General features: G+C 40.1%; 1 long non-coding RNA gene across 1 annotated transcript in view; it reads left to right on the forward strand.

The window, feature by feature from the left end:
• Positions 1-5,135: 5,135 nt before the first annotated feature.
• The window catches only part of LOC107082699, a 107,147-nt gene continuing 97,752 nt past the window's right edge, over positions 5,136-14,530 (forward strand). The window contains exon 1 of the long non-coding RNA XR_001481146.1: positions 5,136-5,526. This is a non-coding gene — a long non-coding RNA (uncharacterized LOC107082699). The remainder of the gene's footprint in view (positions 5,527-14,530) is intronic.

A 14,530-nucleotide genomic window follows, 5' to 3' on the forward strand; every position in this document is an offset into this window, starting at 1 on the left:
ACAACCTCAGTTGCATGTAAACTTCAAATATTTCTCTCTGGAAGTTGCTTAGGGGTTACTGCAAAATTGGAGTGACAGCGAAAACCAAAATTGGTATCTGGCATGGTTTGTGCCAGTTCATAAATGGCATATGTCACTTCCAAATGGCATGCCAGTTTCACCAAAAGTTCTACATGGGCCCTTAAAGTTGTAATCTGGTTTTATTGACAATATATTTTCCAGTTATGAAAAATGAATGCTCAGATATGTGGTTGTAACTATGTGTTTGTGTTGGAGAAAACAGTAAACTTTCCCACCACCAAAACTTTGAGTTGTGTTTCCTTTGACAATGTGACTGAATGTTACGAAAACAGCAGCATATTGCTGAGAATGAGGTGGATTGTAAGTGATCTGCTAACCATTTGCCTAGCCACAGTCTGTACACTTCTTTGTCTTTGTTGCTGGTTTCAAACAACTGGTGATTACCTCCCCTTGCTGTAAATATACGTGTCAACTTACCCTAAAGAGCCATTGTCATTGTCATTGACAGACCACAGCAACTTTTTTTGTTATCTGTCAATTTGAAGATCCAGCTACAGCCAAAGGTGTTTGAATCTGCAGCCTCCACCTCAGCCCCCTCCAATAGTACCGGCTTAGTCTTTGGTCCATTCCTCCCAAAGTCTATCAACAGCTCCTTCGTCTTGGAGATCTTGAGCTCCAGGTGGTTGGTGCGGCACCAGGTGGAAAAGTCCCCCATCAGACTCCTGTACTCTACCTCTCTGACCTGCTTCACCCAAATAGAGAGCAGCTCCGGAATCCTTAGGAAAGTTAAATAAGCTGACAACATTCTTATGTGGGCAAAAGCACAAAGCTATGACACAACTAGAAGGTATCTTAATCCTTGAAAATTTCAGCAGATGTCTATAACAAAACCACTGTTCCAGCTCTCAGTTGTTCTACAATATACATCACTACCATTTTCTCCCTCAGTCACTGAGCAGCGTTAGAGTCCTCTGAGTGGCAAAGGTTTTTTGATAAACTATATTTTATTTGGGCACTCTTAAAATTACATTGAATTGTATTTGTATTAATAACGTGGTCTATAAAAAATAGTAGAAAATGTCAATATAGTGTCAACCATATTTTAAGGCTGGTGGCAATACTTAATAAAGGTGTTTCAACTTTGTTCAATTTCTTTTGATCCCCACTATCTGAAAAAAGCTGTGCTAGGGCAGATTGTGTCAAGGCTCAGAACAGAAGACCCAGATAAATCTAAAAAACCAGACCCTAATCAAAATAACCCCAAAACAGTTCAGGGGGTAACAGACTAGCCTTCCAACAGCAGCTGACGCAGACGTGACAGTAGCCTGAAAAGAGATAATCTTAAAACTCATGTAAGCTGGACTCGAGCTGAGAATTACATAGTTCAATGTCAGAACACCACAGATGGCCCATGTTTGGCCAGATTATTCTGTCACAGCTCACAACAGAAGACCCAGTATTTAAGGCAGACAGTGGGATTACTAAAAAAAGCATTTATTTAATATCGGATCTGCAGTATCAGCGGCTAGAGTGTCTAAGGTAGGAACCTCTACAGGTGACAAAACACAGGTTGGTGTCCACAATAATTTGACAGAGGATGATTATCCATGTGTGAGTCACTAACCTGGTTTAACAGGATCAGTCCGTGCCCAGAAAACAAGCTACTGTAGGATCCAGCCACTGGGCTGCCAACCAGATGCTGCGGGGCAGCCCAGGGTGTGCCAGATGCTGCAGCCCCGGAAAACGGAGAACAAGCAGGAGTCCGAAGCCAGGTTAGGCAAACAGATCAGAACAGGAACAGGCAGGCTCCGAGCTCCAGCAATGAGAAGCTAGGTCATTCAAATAGATCAGAACAGGAACAGACAGTGTTGGGCACGTTACTTTGAAAAAGTAATTATTTATAGTTACTTGTTACTTCTCCCAAAAAGTAACTGAGTTACTAACTGAGTTACTCCACAATGAAAGTAACTAGTTACTAGTAAAAGTAACTATTGCAGGCTGTTACGTTCCTTTAGCGAGCATGCGCGTTTCCTGTCGCTTGCGCGGTGAATCGTGCAGCCTGTGCTGTGCAGAGATGCAGGGGAAACCATGTCTGTTGGGGAAACGCAGCTCGGTGTAACAACGGTATTTCCACCTGGAAAACGCTGTTTTGCTGCTGGATCCTCCTCACTCTCCATCTCTCTGTGTGTGCTGTACGTTAACACCTGTAACAGCCAATCTCATCCTCCGCTCTCTCATGCACGGCGCACACGAGTCCTATCATGAAAAAAAGGTTCATTGTGCGACCTAAGTAACGTGCAGTAACGGGGTGTCGGCAATGGTAACTGCGTTATAGTTACAGTCAAAGTAATTAGTTAGATTACCTCGTTACAAAAAAAAAAGGTTACTCCCATCACTCGGAAAAGGCATGCTCAGTGGTTGAGAGGCAGACTATGTAATGCTAGCCCACACTCCCCTCTGGCTCGAGAGAGTAATGTCACCCTAATCACTGGTAGCAGGCAGCTTAAATAGAGGCAGGAGCAGGTGCATAAAATGAGCAGCAATGATAAACTGGGCAAAGTTTGAAAGGTGAGGGAAATCAGTAATTAAGCCAGTCATCAGTACCAAGGTCATGACACATTGTGGTACTTTTAGGATTCTTTTGTTTTAATTACTACTGAAAATGCTTGTCATGGACTGCTCAATGGAAAAGTGGGTAGCACTCCTTCCTTGCAGCAAGAAGGTCCCGGGTTTGTTTCCTGACAGGGGTTATTTCTGCATGGATTTTGCATGTTGACCCTGAGCATGCGTGGGTTCTCTCCGGGTACTCCGGCTTCCTCTCACAGTCCGGAAAAACATGACTGTTAGGTTAATTGGCTTCTCTAAGTACTCCTTAGGCTGCAGCACCATGATATACCCTCTCCAGTTTGGCAGACTCCAATAAGACAGCCAAAAACATAGGTACAAGCTGTGCCAGAACTATCTCAGAAAAAAGGAAGATGAAAGGAAGATGATGATAAGCTTGAAAACAAGTTGCCAGCACAGCCTCAGGATTTAAACCCTGATGATTTGGGATTATTTGGACGAGAGGTTAAAAAACAACAGCAATAAATTTTGCTCATTTGTTGGAAGTTCTTAAAAAGATTCTGAAGAATGTTTTGAGAAATATAGAATTTCTCTGAAGCAGGGGTCTGCAAACTTCACAATCCAAAATAGTAATTTCCTGTTTCAGTGCGACTAATAATCTAGTTTAGGGGCCTGGCCCCCCCGGGGCCGGTCGGGGCTCCTGCCGGGGGGTGGGGCACCCCTGGGGCCTTGTGTCCCTGGGGCCCATGGCCAGATCACTTCGAGGTGGCTGATTTGTCCCTGCGGCTCCAGAGGGCTCCGGTATTGCGGCGGCTAGAGGTTTTCCTCTGGGCCGTTTCTCTCCTCCTCCTTTAGTGGGGGGTCGGACTTCCTGGGTTGGCCCCTTCTGTGCGCCTTTGCCTTTGGGTGTCTGGGGTTTTGCCTCGGTGCTCTGGGGGGGTACTTCTTTGGCTCTTCACAACCACTATTGAGCATTTTTCCTTTGGATAAACTTTACATGCACAAGTGCACTCTCACAAACAACTACAGGTACTTGTCTCCAGGTACTTAGCGATTCACTTCCAAACAGAAAGCCCATATTCTGATCTTCAGCTACCACAGTATACATGTCAGATTATATAATACTACCTATATTTCAGCGATAGTATGAAGATGTTACTTTATTGTATGTCTTATATCAAGACAATAAGAATTATTGCCACATTGCCCAACAGGACATTGTTAAAAAAATAAAAATAAGCTTGTTTCGAGCAGTAAACATTTTCAGACTCTTTTGTTTATATATAAAAAACTTATAACTTAACCTATAACTTATAAAATGTATATCTAACTTATTCAAGATAAAAAATGTTTTTTTTATACAATTAAGAGTCAGTTTGTGAATGAATAAAAAATGTCCAACTAACAAAACTCGTTCACAGACATCACTTTACCTTTTTTACAAAGAGAAAAGATAACTTATATGTAATCATCACAGGAATTAAGTCCTTTTTAAATACGGTAACTACAAAGCCATTTCAAACTTTAGGTCTTGGAAATGAAGGAAAGAGCTTGCAAAAAGACAAATTGTTTGTTGATGTTGCTGGAAAATCATGTTAAAAAAAAACATTGCACTTGTTATGAAAGATCAAAAAATATATTTCTTTCATAATCAGAGACATTTTTAGCTAGCTCCTCATCATTTTTAGCCAAAGTGTTAAGGGACTAAACCATTCGTAGCCCTGAAGCCATAGGCTGCAAATCCCTGCTTTAACAAATGTCACTTGTACTCTTATATCTGCTACCAAAAATGGCTATACTTTCTTTGGTGAGTGGAAATGTAATAATATATTTTAGTTAATAAATTAATTTCATGATTCCTATTTTTAATCTAACTGCTTACTCACTACCTACTTTCATTACAGACTGCAAACATGACGCTGAAAATTTTCAATTAAAGACAGGAAATATTTGTTTTAAAACTTTTGATTGGTTTCACCATAGATTTAATAAGATATTTTCAAACTTTTTCTTGACACTATACAATTTCTGTTTTAAAACTATTTTAATATTGGTGTAATTTTTTTAAGCAGATAATTTTATTTACTATAAGCCTTTAAAAAAAAATACCGAGTCAAGTTTAGTTAATACTCCAATTGATTAAGGAGCACATTTTTTTTAAATCAAATTATTTGATAAAAATTGGATTATTACTTCTTCAATAAGTAATTGCGTCTGTCATTTCTGTGTAAATAAGCAGCCCTGGGATCACCTGGGAACTTCTAAAAGCTGCCCCTCGTTTCCAATAATAACAATAATGATAATAAGAAACAGGAATTTCTTGATCTGTCAAAGAATGTGTTTATGTAAAGGCGAAAGTTTGTCCCCTACACGTGCACAGCAGGTCACCCCCAGTCAGTCGTGCGTCAGTGGGGACAGCCTCGGCCAAATGGATCGTGTTAGTTAAATGTAGAGTGTTGGTGACGGAGACAGCGAGGGCGAGTTAGTGCTTCCGTTACTCCGAGGGTAAAGAAAGGAGGAGGGATTTGACCGGAGCAGTGTGTCTGCTGTGAGTTCACAAGCGGAACAGCGCCAACTCCTCTGCTGCGCACAGTCTGGACACAACTCCCGCCACCTTTAAAAAACTGCAAGGTTTTATTTTCTGCGCTCTGCTTTTTACAGTGTTCTTGTCCTCTTAGTCCCCGGCGGCGCGCTCTTCGGCTCGCCGGCTTTTTGCGCACGGACGCGTGTCCAAATTCCGCCACTGGTCACCGCTGCGCTGCGCTGCGCTCCTTTCACTCAGCTTAGCTACTCCCGAGCATTAGTTGCATCTCAAAAATATTTATCTCTCTTTTATTTTGTTTCTTTTTTGTCGCTGGACTAAAGAGCTGTGATATTTTTTCTCATGGGTATTTAGTGTCGTGACACGCTTTCAGGAGTCGGCGCCTCCACAGAGAAATGGTGAGTGAACTCCACTTCATTACCAGGGTCCTTCTCTCTGCCCGCTCCCAGTTTGTTTATGTTTTGCTTTTAAGGGTTAACTCTACTGATAAACTGTCATTCACACACTGAATGAAGAATCTGCACTGCAAATATGGAAATCTAAATAAGTTAATTTTTTCTTTAACTAAGGGCATTTGTTCTTGAATTGAGGTGAGACAATTTATTTAATTTACATTTAAAATAAGAAAAAAAAACAACTGTATTGTCTTATTACAAGTGCATATTATCTAATTATCTTACTTTAAGAGTAAAAATACTCCATTGGCAAATTATCCTATTTACCTACTAAAATTAAGAGTAAATACACTTGATTCAAGAAATTTTTACTTACTTCTAGATCATTTTTTCAGTTTTCTCCACCTGTCACTTGCAGAAAAATTAAAATTAGAGTTGGAATTACCCAAATGCGTGGGAAAAAATAAAAAAAGATGAAAGCAATTCTTGTATTTTGTTTATCCTTTATGTTCCATCGGGTCTGAAGTATAAATGTAAAACCTGTACTCATAAGACATCATCCAGAAGGATTTAATTGATAAACTCCAATAACACCGCAAATTAGTGGTTGCCAAGTTTTATTTAAATTCTGTTGTAAAATCCACCCCTCTGCCTCACCATCTAATGCCAGTTTTTTAAACATTTGACCCCTGCAGAATCAGGCGGGGTTGTAGTTACACTTTTAAATCGATCAGTGATCTATTGATAAGGAGAGCTGTGAGTGCATGCACGGAATAAGCTGTCACATGCTGCTTGCCTGTTGGAGCAGGAGGCTGGATAGAGACGTTGAATCCAGTGAGTTGAACAGTCATTGGCTGGAATTATGTTAATGTTTTGTTAATTGTGGATATTTTTTTATGTTTATTTCCTAAAATTTATTTGACTCTACATGTTTATGTGTTCTTTGGAGGTGCTTTGCATGGGAAACACACTATTTGTCAACTTTTTAATTGTCAAGGTGATAGGAAATGACCAGTCTTTGTATGAAAAATGTCAGTATAGAAGGCTTTGATTTGAATTCTCTTTTAACAAATGTGGTAATCTTTAAATGTCTGCAACTGATTCCGAAGTCCTGTATTTTTATGGCATTTTTGAGTTCCCCACTCTTTTAGAACAGTTTTGTGCTCAAGCACTTTCCTTTTGAGCGAACGCTGTGATTGCAATCTTTTATGTAATATTTATGGTACAGTCACGCAGTCAGTTTTCCATCGATCAAAGGTTGAGGTACATTGTGTTGTTGGGTTGGTCCAAATGGTGATAGGTGGATCACAGCTTTATAGTTTACAGACTTCAGTTTGCAGCTCAAATCAACAACTCATCTAGACGAGCTGGAGAGCTGCCAGAGTGCTGCAATTGTACACACACATGACTCCAGGTGTTACTGTTGGGGATAGGGCTCCTTAAAAAAATCAAGATTCTCTGTTGTTGTTTTTCTTAGCTGATACTGTTCAATGCAGAAAATGGGCCATTCCCTGCCTCTCTGAAAGTGAAATTCCTTATATATAGGCCAATATTAAAAAGCTCTTCTCAAGATGTACATGTGATAGTTTTCACTTTCCATTCTTTGCTGAGGCATTTCTCTATCACTAATTGTAGCTAGTAATGAAAGCTTCATACTTTTAGTTTTAATAACTTATGTTGTTTGTAGGGCTGCAACTAACGATTATTTTGCAAATCGATTAATCAGTTGATTATTTTTTTATTAATTGACCATTGGATAGCAAAAGGTTCCTTGAAAAAAGATTTTTTTATGAAATTAAACCAGGTGAAACTAAAACTTCTCCACTTGAGGAGTTCTGGATAGAGCATATTGATAGATGAAAACGTTTTTTGATCTTAAATGTAAAATGTTTATATATAGTTTTACAATCTTGGTATAATTAATACTTTAAATGGGTTGCTCTGACAGCTAAAGGCATGCTTTACAGTCTCTATATTCCGGCTAGAGATTAATCAATTACTAAATTAGTTGACAATTATAACAATAATTGATTAATCATAATTAATCTAATTTATTGTTTCAGCCCTAGCTGTTTGATAAGGATGAAACTTGACTTTTTGGAGAAAAATAGTAAAAAGTTCAAAACTCATTTGCATATTTTATTGTTTTTCACTGAAGCCAGTCAAAATAAAGTCTCTGAATGAAATATTGTACCCTGTGAAATCTTTTAAATATTTTGGTGTGATTTTGATATTATATGATCAGTTGTCCACTAAGCTGACCCACTGGTGAGATTTTATTCTGCATCCACCTTTTGGATCCCGTCAGGGGAATGTTATGCAGTGATGAAAGCATAGCGCTATTTGTTTCTTGGGCTATGGTGGTGAAGGGTGGCAGTCACCAAAAACAGACAGTTGATGGCTTCTTTTTGATTGAAATTATTCTTGATTCATGAATACAAATACATCTTAAGCTTGTTGACATATTCATTGAGATTTCGTTTGTTTAAGATTTTTATTTTCAGTAGATCAACAACTATTTCAGCATTCGGTTTTCTTAGTCCAAGTAAATGGATTTCATTTTGACATAAAAAAGAAAAGTAAATTATCAACAAGTACTTGCAAAAAACATGCGAGAATCACATACTTTTGCTCTATTATAAAGAAAAGTTGAAAGAAATCAGAGCTTCACACTATAGTAGATAACCTGGCGTGGTCGTTTAATTTTGTTGCAATGCCAACTGTCTTTGTTTCTGTCTCCTGCAGATGTATGATCTATGAATCAGAAATCTAGCAGCTGACACTTTCATTACAACTGAGGACACAAATTAATTTTTTGTTGTTGCTGTTGTAATTATGGACATTCTTTGTGCTCTCAGCCATAACTGACAATGCCAGCAGTGATGCCTTTGTGAGCCTAAACAGTAGCCAAGTAACAACTCAGACTCACCCTACTTATCTATACAAGTGGTCAATTACATAACATGATTGCATGTGTTCCAGGATCTTATCTATTTAAACAACACTTTTTTTTCTTTTTTTCTTAATGATGACAAAAATAATAGATAAACTGATTAAACAAAATAATAATCTTACATACACAAGGTTGTGCGTTCATTTCAATGAATAAGTGTCTAAATATTTGCATTTTATAATTAATTTTGCCTCTCTTCATGTAATGCAATATTTTTATATATTAATACCCAGGGCTATACGCAGTGCCCAAAGAATACTGAGGTCAGGAGTCAGTCACTTCTAGGTGGGTTCAGTGGCGTGGTCCTGTTTTTAAAGTTTTTAATTCCATTATTTAAATCTGGCCATTTTCAGAGTCATAAGGGTATTGCAGTCTAACAAAGACCTCAACAGCTCCACATTACTAAGGGTTGGCATAAAATGAAATTAGTTTTGTGGGTTCCAGAGGAGCCCAATGTCCAAGTATGAAGTACTAAATGCTATAAATGAATTGATTTATAAATATTAAACAACATAAAATATGCACATTTAAGCAATCATCTACAACATTACAGCAATTGTAGATAAAAAATATGGCATTTTGAGGCTTTTTTGTTTCTGCGCACAACTTCCTGTCCCGTGGATCTGCTCTGTGCCGTCGTGCTGCATTGAGCTTCAGCATCCGGCAGAAATATAAAACAGTTCAGCATTTAACATTGAGAAATTAATGCTAAATAAAAATTTTATTTTCAGTTCAAGATGTTGCTTACATATCAATAGCATAATGAATGTTGATTCAGCTGCTGGAAGTTGACTGACCGCCATTACAGACAGAGTAAAATCAACTTTGGTTAGATGTCCCCTTTCTGTCTGAATAGCTTGCTGGGCTGAAATTTTTTCTAATGAAAATGCTTGTTTTTCTCACCTTCATCTACAACTTAAACTGCTCTACTACATCTGCATTTGTAGCTTGATGCTCCTATTCTAGGGACTGCCATGACTGACGGACTCACTAACAGCATCTGTAGCCTGCGTGTGGCAGTTACTATAGCAAAATCATGTGTTGAGGATGATGTGCAGCACATATGCCCAAACCCTTGAGCTACTTTTTTTGTTAAATAGTCGCAGTAGACTTGGCTTTTCAAACATAAAATATCTCACAGTTTTGTAGGAGACCTATGTCATTGTCCTACACTCAGTTTCAGTGTAATTTATTTTTAGTTTATATATCACAATTTAAGCAAAATAAAAAATAAAATATACAGAGGACATGACCTTGATTTCCTCAATGGTAATTACGGCCCTGTTTATACACCTGCCTTGTGTTCAAACATATTCTGATAGAATAGCACAGGTAAGCAGAGGAATTAAATCCGATGAAAGCTTTAAAGAGTTTCTGCTCTCCCCAAACGGGGGCGGAGGGAGGGGCAAATAGTCTATTGAGGGGGTATTGCTGGGGGTTGTCTGGTCCGGGTGTGGGGTGGGGGTCTGGGCCAGAAGCAGGAACTAGATGGGTTAGTGTGATGGTGACACCGCTCCCCTCCCCACCATCAGGATTATTATTATGTGTGAATGTGCGTCCGCATTTTTTTGTTGTTGTTGTTCTTCACAGAGACTGTGTGTTGTGAGTGGGGGCACTAGTGTGGGAAGGCATGATTGACACTGTGTATTTTTTTATTTTTTTGTCAGGTTGGGGTCTGAACTGCTCCCTTTCCCAATAACATTTGGCACCTGGGCTCGCCGGTGCACTGGTGGTGCTCGGTGTTTGGGGGTGGAAGCACCAGGCGGGGCCTGGCCTGCTGGGGCCTGGCCAAGGCTCCTGTCTGGGGGGAGGGTGCCCCTGGGGCCTCTGGTCCCTGGGACCCATGGCCGGATCCACTTCGGGGTGGCTGGCTGCTGGCGGAGCCTGCAGACTCATTCCTGCGGCTCCAGGGGGCTCCGGCATTGCGGTGGCTTGGGGTTTTCCTCGGGGCCGACTCTCCTCCTATCTTGGTGGGGGATTTCCTGGGTTGGCCTCTCCTGTGCGCCCTTTGGGATCCCTTTGGGCGTCAGGGGCTTTGTGTACCCAGGCGCTTGCCTCGGTGCTCTGGAGGGGGTTGTCTTCGGCTCTTCACAACCACTATTAACCATTTTTCCTTTGCATGCACAAGTGAACTCTCGCAAACGACTACTGGTGCTTTGCTCCAGGTACTTAGCGATTCACTTCCATACAGAAAGCCCATATTCTTATCTTCAGCTACCACAGTATACATGTCAGATTAAATAATACTACTCATACTTCAGCGATAGTATCAAGATGTTACTTTATTGTATGTCTTGTACCATGTCTGTTGGTTGTGCTTTTCTTTTTACATCTCTTTGGAGGTGATGAAGCAGACTGAAGATATTTTTTTTGGTTATCTCCTTTTTCTTTCATATTTTCTCCTTTTTTTGTGTTTTTTTCCCTTTCCTGTTCTACTTACATTGCAGTGTCCATATAATCTATAATATTCCCTGCATAAATATAATAAAGCTATTTACATGCATAAATCAAGCAATTGCTATGGCGATAGCCGTACTGCTCCACTTATGAAAGTAAAATCTGTTGGCTCTTTTTGGCGTCAAGACAGTTATTCTTATTGCCACATTGCCAGACAGATGTTGTAGTACATCTATGTGCATGTGTATGGGCTTGGAAATGTGTTTGTGTATGTATGTATGTGTGTGATTCTAAAAAAAAAAAAAATGTCTCTAGAGTGTTGAGCCTAACTGCTGATAGGCAGTTTTTGTGCATAATGTATTCTTATCTTTATGCACAGTTCAATTTCGAGTGACAAGCTCTTTAAATTGAAATGCACTGTCTGTCTATCTGGAATCAGGCAGCATGAGTTTATGTGTTGATGCTGTAAAGAACCCTCAACAGTGGATACAAATAAAGGCCTCTTGCAACGAGGTTTGATAACACAGTCTGATAAACATTATAAAGAACAACAGGAAACTTTGATTGCAGGGCATTGCGTGCAAAATGTCAGTCAATGTGAAATAACGGCATACAGAAAAGAGTGAACTAAATGGGAAACTGACTAGGCTGAAGTGAGGCTTAACAGTAATTTGCTTTCAAAGACCTTTCAGGGGCTGTTTAATGTCAATGCACTCTTATAGACACATGAACCACTACTAAAATTTGATTTGGTGTCAATTAGAACGTTCCAAATTTGGTTAGCCATCTGCAAGCTTTGGGTGTCATTGTGGCTGTGTGGTGGATAACTTTTGGTAGGATGGGAATTAAAATAATTTGTTAGGTTTTCTTGCACAGACCTAGCTTTGAAGCGTTGCTAACATATTTTGAATGGGGTCGTGGTGAGAGATTAACCTGGGTGCTACAAGTTTAGGTGTGTTTTAACCATCTTTTTGTTTTTGAGTAAAATTCTTAAAATTGGAGGTAGCTATTTTATTATATTATCCATTATGTTTATTTTCTGAGTATTACTGGTAGTGGTGGTACTATAGTAAAAGAAATGCTCAGAATGATGCAATTACTAACATGCTTGACAATGAAGACTTACCTTCAGTCCCATGAACATTGCCCCAGTCATTGTGGCTTAATAGCCCAATCAGTCTTATGTAAGCATAAACCAATTCCTCCAAAAGGCATTTGGCTTTCCCACATGGACAGCTGCAAATCCTGTTGAGCTCGAGGGTCTTGTTTGAATAGTGACTTATTTCATGGCCTATGGTTTTGAGCTCAGGGCAAGTTAAAGTATTGCTAGTTTCTGGATTGTTTCTTCAAATTCCATCTCTTCTTGAAATTAGGTTTGCACTTAGTGTCTTTTTCCAGAGCTTGGGAAGGTGATTTGACACACGGATAAATTGTGCTTATGCATGAAACCCCGAAGCTATTATCTTGCATTTATTAGCTGTGTAAGATTTTGTAAGTCCTTTTTCAGTCTATATTTGTATCTGTGGGAGATATGTTAAAGAGAGACAATTAAGATGTTTCTTCTCTTCTTTAACATTATCTTCTCATTTCTTTTATGCAACTTTGCTTATAATCTTTCCTTTTTTCTTGCTTTCTTTCATTCTGGCTTTTCTATTGCTTTTATATTAAATATTATATATTATATTAAATATTAAAATTATATTAAAATATTTTAAATATATTACAATATATCCATGTAACCCCATGCATTTGTAGGAGAGAAAGGTGCATGAATGATGCTTATTTTTTGGAGGGTTGAAAAAAGCAATTCTCTGACCAGTGGCTGGTTTGGCTTGTCCAACCAAATATTTTATCCTTGCGGACCGTGCAATGGCCACTCGACCCCTCCCTCCATGGTCGCCCACTCTGTCTGCTGGTGGCATGTGTGTTTACCTGAGTAGGAGCACACGTGACTCCGTGTGAGTATGCGTTGGTGGCAGAGAACGAAGTGTGTGTGATGGATGAGTGGTTCTGTTGGTGGGGAGGAGTTCCCCTGTTGTATATTGGAAGGGAAAACTCTTAACATTGTCAATATCAATGTCTACACACGCGCAACCCTAACTATTGATCCATCTGGAAACCTTCCGTTGAAGTAATTTTGGGAAGGGGCGAAAATACTGGTTAGCTGATTGGCCTATGTTGGTGATAGACGGGCCAAATAAACCAATCGGATCACGAAGCATATGACGTGCTAACAGAGCGACGACGAAAACACAACCACAAGCCAGGCTACTCTTGCCGAAACTAGTCGGGAGAAGAGCAAAAACATCTTTTCCTCTGAGAAAAGCCTCCAGAGCATTGTTTTGCTCTTCTTTCAGTGAAGAAATACTCTGTAATTCCGATAAAGTTGCTCGATAGCCACGCTAACGCTTCTCGATGCGTCACACCTCAACCCGCCTCAAAGCCAACGCTGATTGGACGTTCGTTTGGTGAACGGCTCCAAATTTTCTTTAACGGAGAGTCTCCAGACTGATTTGCGAGTGAAACCTTGAAAGCTCACGAGATCAGGATGGTCTCACGAGGCTAATTTCCCGGACATGTCCTACTTGTCATACCTAAAAAAAATGTCAGGGGTGAATTTCAAAATCGTTCGGGATTTTGGTCGACTACAGCAGCCGAAACACACCGGGCACTCGAACCAAGCCGGCAGCTCTGGTAATGGCCCGGGAACCCCGACGGAGGTGGAGAGACCAAACCTGACCTGGTGACTGTAGTCTGGACACCGGCCCCATGCTTCCCCCCGCCTGCCTTAACGGCCCACAGCCCCCCTCCTCTGGCTGAAGACGAGCGGCTCATAGCTCTCTGCTGAGGTCCGGTTCAGTCAGCGGCCCAGCAGTTGACACTTCATACCCTTACGGTTGGAACAGACCCTCATTTCAGTAAAAGAAGTTTAGCAAATCCTGCTTTGAACTGTCCAAGATTTTGAAAGCAGTCTTTGCTAAAATGCTTAGAGCAAATGAACAGCTGAGCATCAAACTTTGCAGGGATCTTCTGATACACAAAAATAATCCATGCCTGTCGAGTCTTTGGATCCTTGGGAAGACTGTGAAAAATGTCCCCTTTCTCCGTGCAGCTTGGAACACTGCATTTACGCCTGTGGTTCTGGCTCATTTTCAATAGAGAAACTGCCTGCTTTGTGATTCTTTTAGAAGTACAACCAACTGTAGGCTAAACAGTTAACTAGTGTCTTACATCTTTGCAAACCTCTATTCATGTTCTTGGGCCAGTGAACAAGTGGGCTGGTCTGTATGTACATTTTGGGGCGTGACAAAAGTACAGGCCAGAACCAAATAAGGCAACATCCCCAAGTTTATGTCCACTCTGGTCTTCTGCCTATTTTATGGTGGAAGTTTAGAATTGTGAGATTTGCATAGTAAGGAGGTGTCGATGGGGTTTGAACTTCTCTGTATGTCCATTTCACCCACTGAACTATCGTTATTCATCTTTGACAATGTAAATTCAGTTTTGTATTCTAAGACCCTTTTAATGGGAATCTCTTTGCAGACTTCTTGCTCCCTAGTGAGACACGCATTGTTTTGCTATGAGCATCCACCTTTCATTGCTGGAGGAAATAATCGCATCCCTGAAATTGATAATAATGGTTACTCACACAATGGC

Source organism: Cyprinodon variegatus, unplaced genomic scaffold (genome assembly GCF_000732505.1).
Source record: "Cyprinodon variegatus isolate N-32 unplaced genomic scaffold, C_variegatus-1.0 Scaffold59, whole genome shotgun sequence".
NCBI lineage: Eukaryota > Metazoa > Chordata > Actinopteri > Cyprinodontiformes > Cyprinodontidae > Cyprinodon > Cyprinodon variegatus.